Source organism: Lissotriton helveticus, chromosome 4_1 (assembly GCF_964261635.1).
Source record: "Lissotriton helveticus chromosome 4_1, aLisHel1.1, whole genome shotgun sequence".
NCBI lineage: Eukaryota > Metazoa > Chordata > Amphibia > Caudata > Salamandridae > Lissotriton > Lissotriton helveticus.
Genome location: NC_136063.1, coordinates 194,597,834 through 194,614,083, shown reverse-complemented (window position 1 = coordinate 194,614,083; position 16,250 = coordinate 194,597,834).

The following is a 16,250-nucleotide window of genomic DNA, read 5'->3' as shown; positions in this document are numbered from 1 at the left end:
CCCAGTCAGAGGAGCGGGTGGCGAAATGCAACGAGTGTTTGTATACACTCCAATCACAAAGATGGAACTCCTCGAAATGAAGAAATTAATTCCCTGTCATGACAAAGATCCAGCAGGGTTCCATAGAGAATTAAAAGACATGCTCCGTATGGGAGAATACACTTACCCAGATATCATTAAAATGTTAAAGGTTCTGTTACCCGCAGGGGTGTATGAAAAGCTAAAGGAAAAAGAATGGGAAGTGGGAGAGAAAAAGATCGATTGGGCAGTCCTAGAAGCTGAAGATAAGATACGAGTACCAGGTACTGGTCTAGGAGAGAAATGTAAAGAATTACCAGAATTATTAATTCAAGTTTTACCCAGATTATTAACAACGAGAAAAGAAGACTGGGATGCAATCTCAGCCTGTAAACAGAAACAAGATGAAGATATTAGTGATTTTTATTCTAGGTTTGAAAAGTGCTTTAGTATCAACAGTGGCCTCAAGACAAGTAGTGAGTCATATCCTCACCTTTTCGTTACTAAATTAGTCGAGAATTCAAGTCCACCAATTAAAAACCGAGTTCTGAAAGTCGAAAGCACCTGGCAAGCTAATACTCCGTCCCAGATGCTCCAGATGCTCCAGTATCACCAGAATAGAATCAGGGAAGAGCAAGAACACGAGAGAAAACGTATGAAAGACACGAAAATGAAAGTACTAGTTGCACAATCTGTTCCTCAAGACAGTCAGAAGAGGGGTCCGAATCAAGCCAGTCATCCTGCAGCTCCCGTTAAAGGGAACTGCAATTATTGTAAACAACCAGGTCATTTCATAAATGAGTGTACGGTTCTGAAGCATAACATAGCTACTGGTAAGACTAAAGAAAGACCACGTCCGCCTAGACAGGAACAAGTTTCACAGATTCCTCAGCCACAGAATGCACAACAGACAGTTACAGCACCGCAGCCTATTGCTGCAACACAGCATGTTACATCGCAGATGTACCAGTATGCACAGTCTGAGTATCCAGAGTACCAGCCATATTCATGAAACAGCCTAGAGAGGGAGGTAGGCTTGCCTCTCATCGAGATACCTGTAGATCAAGAAGGTCCCTATGTTCACAGTCAAGTATTAGGGAAAGACAGAAAGTTTTTGATTGATACAGGGGCAAGTAGGACCACAATTAGTCATGCCGAAGTTCCAGGGGCTCCGCTCTCAGGCTCAAGAAATGTTTCCCTTGGATTTTCAGGAAAGCCTATCGTTAATGAGATTTCAAAGCCAGTCACTCTAGAAGTAGGTCCATTGTCCCGCACTACTGATCTGTTACTTACTAAGTCATGTCCAGAAAATCTATTAGGCATTAAAACACTGAAAGAGTTAGGTGCAGTTATATGTTGTTCCCCAGAGGGAATACGTCTGTTCCTACGTGACTTTAAGGGTCACTATGTATTACGAGATTTTGATTCAAGACTGTCTAATGTCCCGCAGCATTTATGGGCGCAAGGTCCAACTGATGTAGGTTACATGCAAATCACACCCCATCGTGTGACTCTCAAACCAGGTGTAGTGTTACCACGAATCAGACAGTACAGATTGCCACCTGAGGCTGTAGCAGCCTTATCCAAAATTATTGACGAGCTCATCGCTCAAGGAGTAGTTGTAGAAACTGACTCCAATGTATGTAACTCTCCGATCATTCCAGTCATGAAACGTACTGATCCAAATGCACCCCCAGTATATCGATTAGTGATTGATTTACGAGAGCTTAACAAATGTATTATTCCTCAGTACCCAGTTGTCCCAGACATCTCTTCCCTATTGACAGCCATTGATTCCGAAGCCACGTTCTTCACTGTCATAGACCTCAAGAACGCATTTTTTAGTGTTCCAATTCATCCAGACAGCCAGTTTCTTTTCGGATTCTGTTTAAATGGAAGGAGCTATATGTTCACACGCGCTCCTCAAGGTTTCACAGAAAGTCCTAGTATTTACAGTCAAGCACTTAAGAGACAACTAGACAACATTCACATGCCAACTGACACTGCCCTGCTCCAGTATGTCGATGATCTACTGATCACAGCCCGTTCTGAACGTGACTGCGAGCGAGCGTCACTGACGGTTTTGTATTTCCTAGCCGAGATGGGGCACAAGGTGTCCCCTTCGAAGCTTCAATTCTGTGTCCAGCAAGTGGTCTACTTAGGACACTTACTGTCCAAGAGGGGTAGGCAGTTGACACCAGACCGTATCCAGTTGATAGCGAGTCTTCCCCAGCCCAGAACCCAGAAGGAGGTACGTGCCTTTATTGGCCTTACTTCTTATTGCAGACAATGGATTCCTCAGTATGCATTTCTAGCCAAGCCACTGATACAGTTAACGACACAGGAGGCAGCCGTATCGACTGTTCTCCCTTGGACATCTGAACATACACTTAGTTTCAACGAGTTAAAGAAAGCTTTATGCCAAGCTCCAGTTCTAGCTACACCGAACTACAGTAAGCCTTTTACACTTTTCGTCACAGAACGTGAAGGTACAGCATTATCTGTTCTCACACAAGATCAAGCAGGACAAAACAAGCCTTGTGCTTACTTTTCTAGCACATTAGATCCGGTCGCCCAGGCTCTGCCTGCGTGCCTCAAGTCAGTTGCAGCCACAGCACTAGCTATCAGACAAAGTGATTCCATAGTTTTAGGACATACCTTGACAGTACACGTTCCACACTCCGTGGAAGTTCTTTTAAACCGAACACAAACACAGCACTTGACAATTGCACGTTTAACAGGTTATGAATTGACACTGTTCCAGCCACACATAGATATTAGACGCTGCAACGTCCTGAATCCTGCTACACTGTTACCATCAGCTAGTTCAAATTCTGCCACACATGATTGTGTGGAAGTAGTCAACATTACGACAAAGCCAAGACAAGACCTGACAGACATTCCGTTACCAGATCCTGACCTGACACTTTATGTGGATGGTTCATGTATGAGAACTAGTATAGGAGAACTAGTCGCCGCGTATGCAGTGACTACTGATACTGAAGTTATTAAGACACACCGCATTGATACCCTGTCCGCTCAAGCAGCAGAGCTAGTTGCTCTGACACAAGCCTGCATACACGCCAAGAACCTGAAAGTTAATATTTACACAGATTCACGTTACGCATTTGGAGTTGTACACGAGTTTGGAGTGCTCTGGCAGGAGAGAGGTTTCATGACTTCTCATGGAACCAAGATTCAGCATGGTCTCCTTATTCAAGCTCTGTTAGATGCAATACATTTACCGACATCTATCGCTATCATGAAATGCAAAGCACATACGAAAGTCACTGACATTATTTCCCAAGGTAATGATCTAGCAGATCGCACAGCCAAGCTTACAGCACAGACTCTAGACAGTCCAGTTAACATGACACACACTCCAGATCTGACTACATGTATGACAGTTAAGGACCCTACTCAAGATGTCATAGATATCCAGTTACATGCTACTCCCGATGAAATCAAGAAATGGTCTGAACAAGGAGGGGTCCAGACAGATCAAGGATGGTTAACAAAGGGTAGGACCGCATGGTTTCTCCCCGACTCTATGGTTCAAGTCATCATTAATACCGCACATAGTCCAGCACATTTAGGAGAAAAAGCTATGTTAGACAGTATCCAGAATATTTGGTTCAACAAGCATTTACGAGCTGCAGCCAAGCAGAAAGTCCGTACCTGTATGATATGTTGTCAGTTTAATCCAGGTAAAAGTGTCCCGGTGGAACAAGGGGGATTCCAGCCTCCTGACCACCCTTTTGAGGTCCTCCAGATGGATTATATTCAGATGGAGCGATGTCGAGGTTTCAAGTATGTCCTTGTAGTTGTATGCGCTTTGTCCAGATGGACAGAAGCATATCCAGTCCCAGATTACACAGCCGCGACCACTGCCAAGCAGTTGGTTCGTGAATTCTTCCCTCGATATGGACTCCCTAGAGTCGTATATTCTGATAACGGTCAGCCATTCTCATCTGAACTGATGAAGCACGTTTCCCTGTTGTTGGGGTACCAGTGGAAGTTTCATTGTGTACGCCATCCTGAAGCAGCCGGTCTAGTCGAGAGACATAATCAGACTCTGAAAATCCGAATTGCCAAAATATGTAAAGATAAGGGTGTGGACTGGCTAGTAGCTCTGCCAGTTGCTTTGTTTTATATGCGCATGGTCGCACATTCCAGATCAGGTCTGTCCCCGTATGAGGTCGTTTTCGGCCGCCCCCCTAACATGTGGGGTACTCCTAGACCCCGAAGTATTACTGATGTTTCATGTAATATGCTGACAGATTACCTAGCTTCCTTGATGTCTGCCCTCAACTCATGTCGTTCACAGGTTGCCGCCGCATTTCCAGACAATACCGAGGTGGCACCGCATGAGATCGTTCCAGGTTCGATGGTGCTCGTCCGGAACTTTGACAGATCAAGTCCGCTGGAGCCACGTTGGAAGGAGCCCCGTCAGGTCCTCCTCACCACCCGTACAGCCGTGAAATTGGAAGGACGCCGCGGCTGGGTGCACCTTTCGCACGTCAAGAAATTCTACGGATTAAAGCCGGTCTCCAAGAACATTTCCCAGGATATCAAGACTTGTCAAAACATTGTTCCTAAGGACTGTCCCGCAAATGACATTGATACAACCCCTCCCTTGGTAGAGAAAACTCCGCAGCAGGAGTATAAGCAAAAACTCCGGTCTAGTAAAATAAGTCAGTCAGTTTGATTGTATAAGTCCTCCCCTAGGTGAAACGGTTAGACTGTTTCTGACATGTATAAAATAGACCCCCATAGTGAGAGAGTTAGTCAAAACTCAAACCGATGTATCGTTTTTCTAAGTTTCATATTATTCATCAGCATAATGATTTCCTGCACTAGTTACGCATTTTTCCTGTGTTTTCCAGTTCCTCATGTAAATGAGCATTCTAATGTTACAGTAGAGCACACGTTTAGTGATCTGCCTCCTCACGAATATTCATACCGCCTCGCTATGCGTAACAATACATTTATCCGCATGTTACATTACTCACACCAGACCAGCAATGCCACTAATTGTTGGGTGTGTGGTCGACTCCCCCCTTTCCAGACGTCAAAGGGAGTTCTGCCACTTTTTCCTTATCCTTTTTCACATAATGGTTCATGTGGAGCATGGTCCACGTTAACGTCATCCTTAACAGATATGTCTTTTCTTAACAGCACATGTTTCCCAGACAAGCAAGGTTTCCCCCACAGAACAGGTTTAGATCTAGAAAATGAAGTGTATAATTTAGGTAATTATTCTTCGAATTTCATGGTCCTGAATGTTCAGTCTGATACTACTCCAGACTCACCTGCTATTTCAGTATTACCAGTCAAAGGCGAATTATGTGTCCGTAATTATGGTTCTGTACACGTAGGACATAGTGATTGTACTACTATTATCCAGTATAGTGACAGTGGGAAATCTATTTTTAAAGCTTCACGTCATTCTTATTTTGTTTGTGGTCAAACCGCATATGTTCGTCTGCCCCTCGATTGGGAGGGAACCTGTTACATTGCCTTCCTACTGCCACCTGTTTTCCTAGCCCCACCTGACTACCATAGGAATTCCTTCCTAGTACATGCTAGACACAAGAGAAACCTCCCGATTGTCGATTATACTGAAACTGCTGCAGAACAATTCATTGATATTGATAAAGGTGTGTTCCCTTATTTAGGTACAGTTGTAAACAGTAAGCTAATCCGTAGGTTAACAAGAACCCTTGAAGCAGTAGTAGATGAGACTGCCTCCGCTCTAGGTAACTTAACCGAAGAGCAATCCTTTATGAGAATTGTTGTGCTCCAGAATCGTCTCGTCCTTGACGTCATACTGGCCGATAGGGGCGGGGCCTGTAGAGTCATCGGATCCAGTTGTTGCATTTTCATTCCAAATAACGCGCCGTCTGTTTATTCAGCTATAACCAGACTTCATAAAATTGCCCATCTATTACACCAAGATCCAGGCACCTGGACATGGTCCGGTTGGTTCTGGAATATAATTTCCGCCTGGGGATGGAAAGTCCTGTCCTTTCTAGGTATCGCAGTAGCGATCATATTCAGCTGCTGCCTCTGTATACAATGTGGCCCTGCGATTTGCGGCATGTGTGCTACCTCTTGTATTCCTAGTCCCAAGCCCCGTTCTAAATCTCGTTCCAAGACAATTCGAGATGAACAAATGGTACTGTATGAAATGATAGATGGTATCATGAATATTGATGTTTCCTGATGGAAACGTAGTGACAAGGAGGGAATGTGGAAAAGTAAATTTTGCCATGTTCTGTGTCACTACGTGTCATCCATCATATGTTATGTGTGCATGACCAATATGCATATGTTATTCCCCATGTCCGATTCAAGACGCAATTATAGTTGTGTCCACCTCTGATCTGCCATTTCCTAGTCCTCATGAGTAATATGAGTGTCAGGCCTATGTAAAGTTATGTTGCCACGTTTCTCAGTGTGCACGTTATTTCATTATAAAGTCCCCGTTTCCAGGCCTCAACAGGGCCCGGACATCAGATTCAGCTCCTGTCTCCTGAAGCCTCGTTGAGGAGCGATCCAGCCCCCACCTGTATGCTCGACCTTTCACTTACTTCCTGCCTCGCAGTGCCCGGTGCAGCTTGGCTCTGCCTCTGAGTCTGCCAAGACTATGTTATGATTCCAGCTATCAGTTTAGTCCTCCTTCTCTGCATTCCTAAGCTACTGAACTGCATCAATAGTTTCCGTCATTGTCTAGCCTATTCGGCTCCATGTTAAGAGAAATACTGTATTTAATGGTCATTTAATATTCTTCATCACGCATTACATGTAGAATAAATGCATGCTCTAGTCTTAGAGTCAGTTAGCTTTTCCCCTCATGACTTCTAGTTTGTATCAACATGTTCCCTAAACATCAGATACTAGATAGGGTTTAGGTACATGTCGCTCCGACCCTCCAGACTTCAGTCTCTGCTCCTAGCACAGAGTTCATAGCCCCCAGCTTCTCCTCGTAACACGTCATTACCAGTTTGCGCGCACCACCAGGTTAGAGGTCCCGGCTCCTTAGGTAGCCCCCTCCATGGTTCCCGCCCATTCATGACATATTCTGTTACGTTTGCATCACATGTCTGAGTTACACCTTCTTTTTACTCTTATCTTTCGCGACTGCTACGCATCACCGCTTCTGCTCCACCCACTGCTACGCCTACTGCAATGTAATGCTATGTGTTTGCGCTATGTATATATGCTCATGTATTGTTATTAAAGACCAGCGCGCTCATTCCAGACCCAGCCCCAGCAGCTGCTGGGCCCTGTCATCCTATTCCTATGCAGGTTGTCCTGTTCCTGTCCTTTATGCTGTAATAAACCTGCAAAACTCCCACTACCTCGAATCTTGACTCTTATTTATTGAGCTATCTGTTATTCATTCATTCACTCAAAAATAGATCCGGTATTATTTATTTATATACCACACAAGTGTAGGCTGCTGTGCCACAGATAAAATAAGTGTTGGGGGATGCCACCAACTTTGGAGGAGACATAGTGTTTAAAGTTTTAATGAGGTCACAGATAGTAGTACCAACTTTATTAGTTCCCAAGCCATGGATGCAGACACGGCCCCGCACATTTATAACATTCAGAGTGTTTCGTACATCAGGTAGTAGTCTTCTGGCGCAAAATTTGGTAAATGTTTGTCGAGAAGTTGAGTTAAATACCAACATCTCATCGAGTTTATCCGTTGGTAATAGCAATGTTGATGAGCCGGGCGGGCAAAAAGGGGTGTTGGTATTGCCAGACCTGTTTCGCCAGAAGTCATCTCGAAATGTTCCAAGGACAGAGTTGGCAGTACCATTGATAGTATAGGCCTCCTGCATCAACATCCACCATGCAAGACAGGACCCTGAAATGGAAAAAGGATAAGGAAAGAATGGAACAGGTTGTGCCATAGCATGCAGTATCAGTCCACATACCCAACAGTTGGAAGTATTTATGATTAGCTGATGATGATGTAACATCTGGACAAAGGTGTTATTGAAAAATTCTGCACGGCGGGGTAATTTATGGGCGGGTAACGTGAAATACTGATGCTCTGCAGGAGTCGGAGTAGGAGTTGGTGGGGTAACAGGATAGTAGATCAGTAACATCCAACCGATGACAAGATGATTGAGACAAACAGCGTCACACAGGGGCCACAAAGCACTTGCTATATAGGAGACTGACATATCGTTTCTGGACGGCTGCCATTGTCCTAAGCCAGGGACCACTAGCGGCTGTCTGTGATTGGTGGTTGCTTCACTGGATGCAGGTGCCAAGAGCCCTAGGGGCGTACCTTAGTCTGACACACCAGCACCGGTCTTAGCCGGGAGATCAAAGCCCTACAGCCTATAGGTAACTGGGCGAAGTCAATGGCAAGCCTTCCTTCTGGAACGCAAGGTATATTGGGTAGAAGTAGGAACAGTATGGTCGGGAAATAATTGTTCCTGATGCTGAGCAGAGTGAGGGAGTGTTCCACCTTTCCCTTTAGTATACTGTCACTCTCTGCTTCCGTAGATGTGAAATGTAATCTTGCGTAGCTGAATGGAACAAACGTTGGGACTATTTCTGTCTCTGAGTCTCCTCGTCCTTCTCTCACCCACTGATAATAGGGGAGAGGCAGAGGCACTCGTTTACAGTGTGTTTCGCATGGATCCAGTTCTTCCATCCTTCAACTTTCACCGCAGTGCAGGTGGCCAGTAACACCTGACGGGCCTGTGCCCAGCTTGGTTTGAGGCTCTTAGTACGTTGAAAGTTGCGAATCAGAACCCAGTCACCAAATTGGATAACGTGTCCTGGGCCCTCGCTTTTATCAGGTATGGCCTCATGTACCTGGTGGTAAAGAATAGAAAAGGTGTTAGTCAAACTGTACAGATAATCAATCAAACATAGGCTATTCAACATCAGACAGTTTCTGGGGCTGTGGAACACCCCACACATTGGCCGGTCTCCCGAATACAATCTCATGGGGAGATAGTGCTATCCTGGTATGGGCCATTGTCCTGACAGACAGCAGAGCCAGGGGCAGAGTATCAACCCAAGTGACACCTGTCTCGGCTACAATCTTGGCCATTTAAGTCTTTAGGATGCCATTGTACACCTCCACTAGACCTGCTGACTGGGAGTGGTTAGTGCATGAAATTTGTGTTTTATTCCCAGTGCCGAACAGACATACTCCATTATTTGAGCCGTAAAGTGTGTCCCGTTGTCACTCCAGACAAACGGGGCAAACCAAATCGTGGGAAGTATTCTTTCAATAGTATTTTGGTGGTAGTAATAGCGGTGCAGTCTTTGACAGGGTAGGCCTCCACCCGTCGGCTTAAGGTACAGACCACCACCAGGACGTATTTTAAATTGTTACATCTGTCCATCTGGGTATAATCCATCTGGAGGGCTTTGAAAGGAAAGATAGGGGGGAGAATCCTCCTCCAGGGGTTACTGTACCTTTTCCTGAGTTGTACATAAGGCAAATCATGCAAGTTTTGACCATCCTCTCAGCATATGCTGTTATCTTTGAGTTATACCAGGTGGATTCCTGCAACTTACATATCACTTTCGCACTAATGTGAGCAGGGCCATGGGCCATCGTTACTACCGGTAGAACATGACTGTCGGGCAACATCTATTGTCTCTCCATAGTGATACGGGCCCAACAAACATCTATTTCCTTAACCGCTAAATGCTCCGTCCACATCCTCAGCTCCTCGGGGGTAGCACGGGACTGAATATCGATCACACTCTGTACTGTATCTTCAACCATGCACCCCTCTGCCACCCACCTGGCGGGACCTCCCACATATATTCCTTCCTTTTTCTTAAGAGCTGTCTGGCTGGCTGTCTGGTCAGCCAGGGTATTGCCTTTCCCAACATCATCCGTCACTTTCTTATGCATTTTACATTTTATAATAGCTAGCTTTCTGGGAAATATCAGGGAGTCTAATAATCGATTAATTAGGGGGCCATGTTGAATTTTCGTCCCATGTGAAGTAAGGAAATTCCTTTCTTTCCACAGTCTCCCAAAGTTGTGAGCCACCCCAAAGGCATACTGACTGTCAGTGTAGATATTACCCATTATTCCTTGGCTTAACTAACAGGCTCTAGTGAGGGCCACTAATTCTGCAGCCTGAGCAGAGCTGTTTTTACTACTTGCTCCAATGTCGAGAGGGCGTAGGCGGCTGATGTGTTACCATCTGGCGCCCTGAGACATGATCCGTCCACATACAGTGTACCTTCTGGGTCTGCTATTGGGGTATCCTGTAAGTCAACCCATCCCTTTGTCTCTTCCTCTGTTCTCAATATACAGTCATGTGGATCTAAACAGGCATCCTGAGTATCCAGTGGGAGTAAGGTGGCGGGATTCAGGACAGTGCATCTCTTGATGTTAATGTGGCTGGAAAAGAGTGTCAATTCATATCCTGTGAGTCGTGCCTTAGTGAGGTACTGTGTCTTGATGTTATTAAGGAGGGTATCCACAGAATGGGGAACCATCAGAGTCAAGGGGGAGTTCATGACGATCCCCGCTCTCTGACAGACCATGAGTGCAGCGCAGCTGTCGCCTGTGGGCATCCTGGGAGAGCCCTCGCAACAGGATATAAGGTAGCTGAAAAATAGGCACATGGCCGATGTTGACCTCCGAATATCTGGGTCAAGACAGCGCATGCACAGCCGTCTGTCTCATGTACAAAAAGAAAAAAATGTTTGTTATAATCAGGAGTATCGAGGACTGGAGCAGTACACAGAGCTCTTTTTAAATCCTGTAAGGCCTGTGTATGCTTTCTAGTCCATGGAAACAAACTGTCTGATATGTCTTTAGTGGTGAGGGCAAGAAGAGGTTTGACCATGGCTGAAAAATTGAAAATCCACTGTCTGCAGTATGAGGTTAGACCTATGAAGGCTCGCACCTGCTTTTGTGTCCGTGGGGCCGCCACAGCATTGATAACTACTACACGATCAGCGGTGAGCTGCCTTCCCTCCTTCGAGAGGAGATGACCTAAATAGGTTACCTACGCTTAACAACACTGAAGCTTTTTTAAAGAGACCCTGTGGTTATGGGGGGCAAGGTGGCGTAACAGAGAGTAGCCTCTTTACATGTCGGGGCGCAATTTGCAGTAGTGAGGAGGTCATCAACATACTGCAGCAGTGTGGAATTATCAGGGAGTTTCAAGAAATCTGGTTGACTTTTGAGAGCTTGACTATAGATACTGGGGCTCCTGGTAAAGCCTTGAGGGGCGCGGCAAAATATAAAGCTCCGCCCACCAAGGGAGAAACCAAAAAAATGTCTGCTGTCAGGATGTATAGGAATACTGAAAAAGGCATTCTTCAGGTCTATGACAGAACAGTGTGTGGCATCAGAAGGGACCATCGTCAAGAGGGCTGTAATGTCGGGGACAACAGGGTATTGGGAGATCGTTATTTTGTTAAGGGCTCTCAGGTCAATCACGAATCTTTATATTTTAGGGGAGAGAGCATCTCCATTGGTCTTTTTAAGAACCGGAATAATGGCACTGTTACAGATATTACCACGTGTCTCCTCCAGTACGCCCTTGTCCATCAATTAAGATATTATTGTTAAAATGGCCACTCCTCCTTCTGCGGGCTGAATACGTACCACATGAGGGGTTTTATTGAGACAGCCGACATCAATGTCTGATGATGCCCAGAGGGAGGAAGGTAAAGACTGCAACTCTGGTGGGAGGACAGATACATATAGGAGGCTGTGGTGGGTGAGATTGTTATGGATACACCTTGGGGACTACATGATATGGTCGCATACAGAGCTTTCAGTAAATCCAGGCCTAATAGGTTTTCACTGCAACCTGTAGTGAGGACCAAGGGAGCGTCAACATGTGCGGGGCATTCATGTTGCCAGAAAGGGGTGCCTCCGTGCAATAGAAGACCTGGTGGCCCCAGTATCCAGAAGAAAATTCTGATCGTTCCCCACAACTGACATTTGAACATACGGGCCCCTTTGATCCACTGGAATTTGCACTCTAGTAATACCCTTTTCCTGGCTCTCCTACGCTTGATAGAACCCTGTCCCATCAACTTCATCATAATCATCATTGTAATAAGTGCGTGTTGCTTCGTATCTATCAAACCTATTGGCCAGGCATTGCCAGACAGGGACGTCATCCCTGGATCTATGCTCTTTGTCCTGTGGGCAGGGCGGGCCATGGTCCCTAGTTGGCCTCCCCTCCCTAGGAGCACGAGGCCCAGTCTTCTCTGTTCGGATCTTTTCAGCTAATACGGGACACACATCTATCCAATGGCCGTACCCTTTACAATAGGCACACTGATCTGATCCGTGCATTGAGGGCCTGAGGGAGTAGACTGTCGAGCCCATGGAGCGAGTTGGGTCTGTGGTCTGAAATTCCCGCGGGCATCAGGACCCCGGGAAGGGTAAGCCTGCTGTAGAAGTACCTTAGTCTTAAGATCCCTCGCCCTCTTACTTTCCTTTTCTCTATCTTCATTTTCCCTATTCTCGTGATACTGTGCCATAGCCAAGATACCAGTCATAGTTTGGGCAGACCATGTACTCTCAACCTTTATGAGCCTGGCGGATATCTTAGGTAGGAAGTTGCTGACAAACTTATCGACAAATACTGGGCTAGAGCCTGGGATCCGGGGGTCCAAGCCATTATGTCCCTTGTATTCTGTTTCAAAACGGGTAAAGAAGCAAGCCACACTTTCATCTTTTCGCTGCCTACCGGCATTTATCTTATCCCAGTTAATGACTGTTTCTGGCAAAAATGTTTTCATAAGCGTTATTATTTTACTGGGCAAAGTCAGGATGGCAGCTTCTGGCTTAGTCCCTCCTGCCCTTGCGTCTTCCATAGCTTCCTGATTAGCCCATTTACCTCCCAGCTGTACTTCATGATCAGTATGTCGAATTTTATCCCAAATTTCAGTTGAAATGACACTACCAAAGAGCAAGTCGATGTCTTCAAGAAAAAGTGTACCAGTAGATATTATCTGGCCTAATTCTTTGTAAAAGACAGCCAGATTATTTCGAGGATCTTGTAACTGCCCTTTCAACTGCATTACCTCTGACCTTTTCGAAGGGACATGAACCCATAGCCTACGCCAGTGGGCTTCAACAGGCCCTCGGCCATTATTTCAGGCATCGGTGAGTGCGTTGACAAAGTCAGGGGCCGCCTCTCACATTGGCATAGTTGTCTCTAGAGGGGGTTTGGGGAAGGGGGTCATATCACGGTAAGCTATCAAAGCAGACATAGCGCCAAAAATCCCCTCTCCCTGCACATTGCCTCTTTTTATTTGTTACCTGAGGTTCACTAATCCGGCGGGTATCTGCATAAATGAATTCTCGAATCCCTGCATAACCAAGGTACACATGTATTCAGCCCAGGTGGTCTGTTCCATAAACGTCCATTGGGAAAAGTTGGACCATATTTCTTTAAATGGATAAATATGCCCGCTATTTATCCAATATTCACACAGTTGCTTTTGCAGGTCATCTTCTCGAAGGGACGAAAAGCTGACTGTAGAGCGCAAGGAAGCCAGTCGGGGGGAATTCAATAATCCATATAAATCCTGCTTAACCGTACACCATGGGGAAGAAGGGAAGGGACGGGCAGGGCTAAAGCTGCAGGGATTGGGCGGATGAGGACTCGTCATTCCCGTGGCGAGGACAGGGGTAGTGTGCGCAGTTGGTGTCATAGGTGCCTGGCAGAGGTATGCACCCTTTCCAAGCAGGAACACACCCAAACTTATCCATTGCTCACCCTATGGATGCTAGGCACAAAGCAGTCAGGCTTAACTTAAAATGCAATGTGTAGAGTATGTGTAAAGTAATTTTATGATGTTGGTCAATACCCATCCCCATAGATCTATTTGTTGGCATATAGGCACCTTGACAATAGAAAGACTGAGGGTTGTTAGCAAAGAAAAGTGACCGATTTTTTTTTCCCCCAACCACCATTTCTGTCTTGGGTGGATCTCCACACAACTGGCAATTTGTGAAATTGGAGTTACCTACTATTTCCCCTGCTGAAAGAAGATCTTGTTTTCAGATCATCAAACAGTAGCACAGTGAAAACACCACAAACACACTCCACACCATTTAAAAAAAATGGAGGATCATTTATTCATAAAATAAGACCAAACAACAAAAACCCATTCTGTAGAAGTCGAGATATACATTTTTAAAGATTAAATGCAAAAATAGTGCTTAGCAGCAGTAAGCGCTCAAAGAGTTAATTGGTCGTGCTGGACCAGGACAAAGTCATGAGTTCTGGCCAAACGCTATGGAAGGCATGTTAGATACAGGGACTACTGAGCACAAGTACCTTGATCCTTGTTGCAAACAATGAGATGTGGGGTGCAGCCAAGCGATGCGTCAGTGATGCACCGGATTTCTCCACGCAACAGTGGTGATGCGTCAGTTCTGTGAGTGATGAGCTAGACTGAGGTGCGGCATTTCTGAATGCAATGCACCGGGTGCTATCCATATTGTCGAGACAAAGCGTTAATCTTCTCCATGCAGTGGCGGTGATGCATCAGGGTGTAGAGACAGAATATCGAGTACAAAATGTCAAGGTGCACAAATACAGAGTTGGACCGCCGCTCCTATGGTGGGCGGTCCAGTTTTGCACTGGGATGGCGGGCAGACTAAGTCCGCCCGCCATCCTAATGGACCCCATGGTTGTTAATGAAATTGAATTAATTGTAAATTAATTATGGTAATTGCCTAATTATTTTTAGGTGTGTGTTGGGGTGTTTGTAGGTGTAAATGGTTGGAAGTAATTTAATTTTATTTATTTATTTTATTTATTTATGGGTTTGTATAGCGCTAGAATCACTCCAGATGGAGTATCTCCGCGCTTTAAGGAACCGGTAAGCAGCAGACGTGTAGAGTGAGGTTAGAGACCGTTTTTAAACAGGATGGTTTTTAAAAGTTTCCGAAATGTAAGATGTTCTTTACATTGTCTCAGTGACAGAGGGAGTTTGTTCCACAGCTTGGGACCAGCAATGGAAAGGGCTTTACCTCCATGTCCGGATTTCTTGGCTCTGGGAACCACCAGCAGGAGGTCTTTGCTTGATCTGAGGGAGCGGATTGGAACATAGGGAACAAATTTCTGTTCAAGACAGACAGGCCCTTGTCCGTTCAGGCATTTGTGGATCAGGCAGCAGATTTTAAATTTGGCTCTTTGCCGAATTGGGAGCCAATGCAGCTGTTCAAGTAGGGGTTTGGAGGCAGTTCTCGGGGGGGCATTCAGAACAAGGCGAGCTGCCGTGTTCTGAATGACTTGTAGCTTATCCAGTACTCCTTCGTTTGCAGAGAGCAGCAAGCCATTGCAGTAGTCGATTCGACTAAGGATCAATGCTTGGACGAGGGTTTTCTTAACTGAGTCAGGGAGTAGAGGGAAAACTTTGCGAAGCAGGCTGATGGTATAGAAGCATATCCCAGAGATGTAACTTGCATGTTGCTTCATTGACAGATCGTGATCAAACCGAACTCCCAGGTTTTTCACGAGCTGTTTAGGTTCAGGGACCGGTCCTAGGTCTGACGGCCACCATTCGGGAGCCCATAGAATTTTTGCCTCCCCAAACAACATAACCTCTGTTTTGTTGACATTACATTGGAGGTAGTGGGTGGACATCCATTTTGCCACTGCCTTCATACCTGACGAAAAAGAGTTCCTAACCTCAGCGGATAGAGTTTTAAAAGGGAAAAGGAGCTGTGTGTCGTCTGCGTATGATACGGGGATGAAGCCGTACCTACGCAGTACTCCTGCCAGGGGTGCATCATAGATATTAAAAAGGGTTGAGCTTAAACAAGAGCCCTGTGGCACCCCCTTAGAGATCTCTGTTTCCGCTGAGCGATGTGCACCCATGGTGACTCTCTGGGTGCGATCAGCTAGGAAGCTCTTTAACCAGTCAAGGGCTTTGTTCTTAATACCAGCGTTCGACAACCATTCAGTCAGGATGGAATGAGACACGGTGTCGAACGCTGCAGATAGATCTAAAAGGACCAGTATAACCGAGAGTCCCTTGTCCTGGTACATATGAAGGTAGTCAGTGACAGACTGGAGGGTGGATTCTGTGCTGTATTTGGGGCGGAACCCCGACTGGGAGTAGTCTAGGGCGTTGGAAAGTTCAATATGTCCGGATAGATGGCGGTTCACATGCTTCTCTATAAGTTTCCCCAGAAATGGAAGTAGGGAGATCGGTCTTAAGTTGGTTAGATCAGACCATGGGAT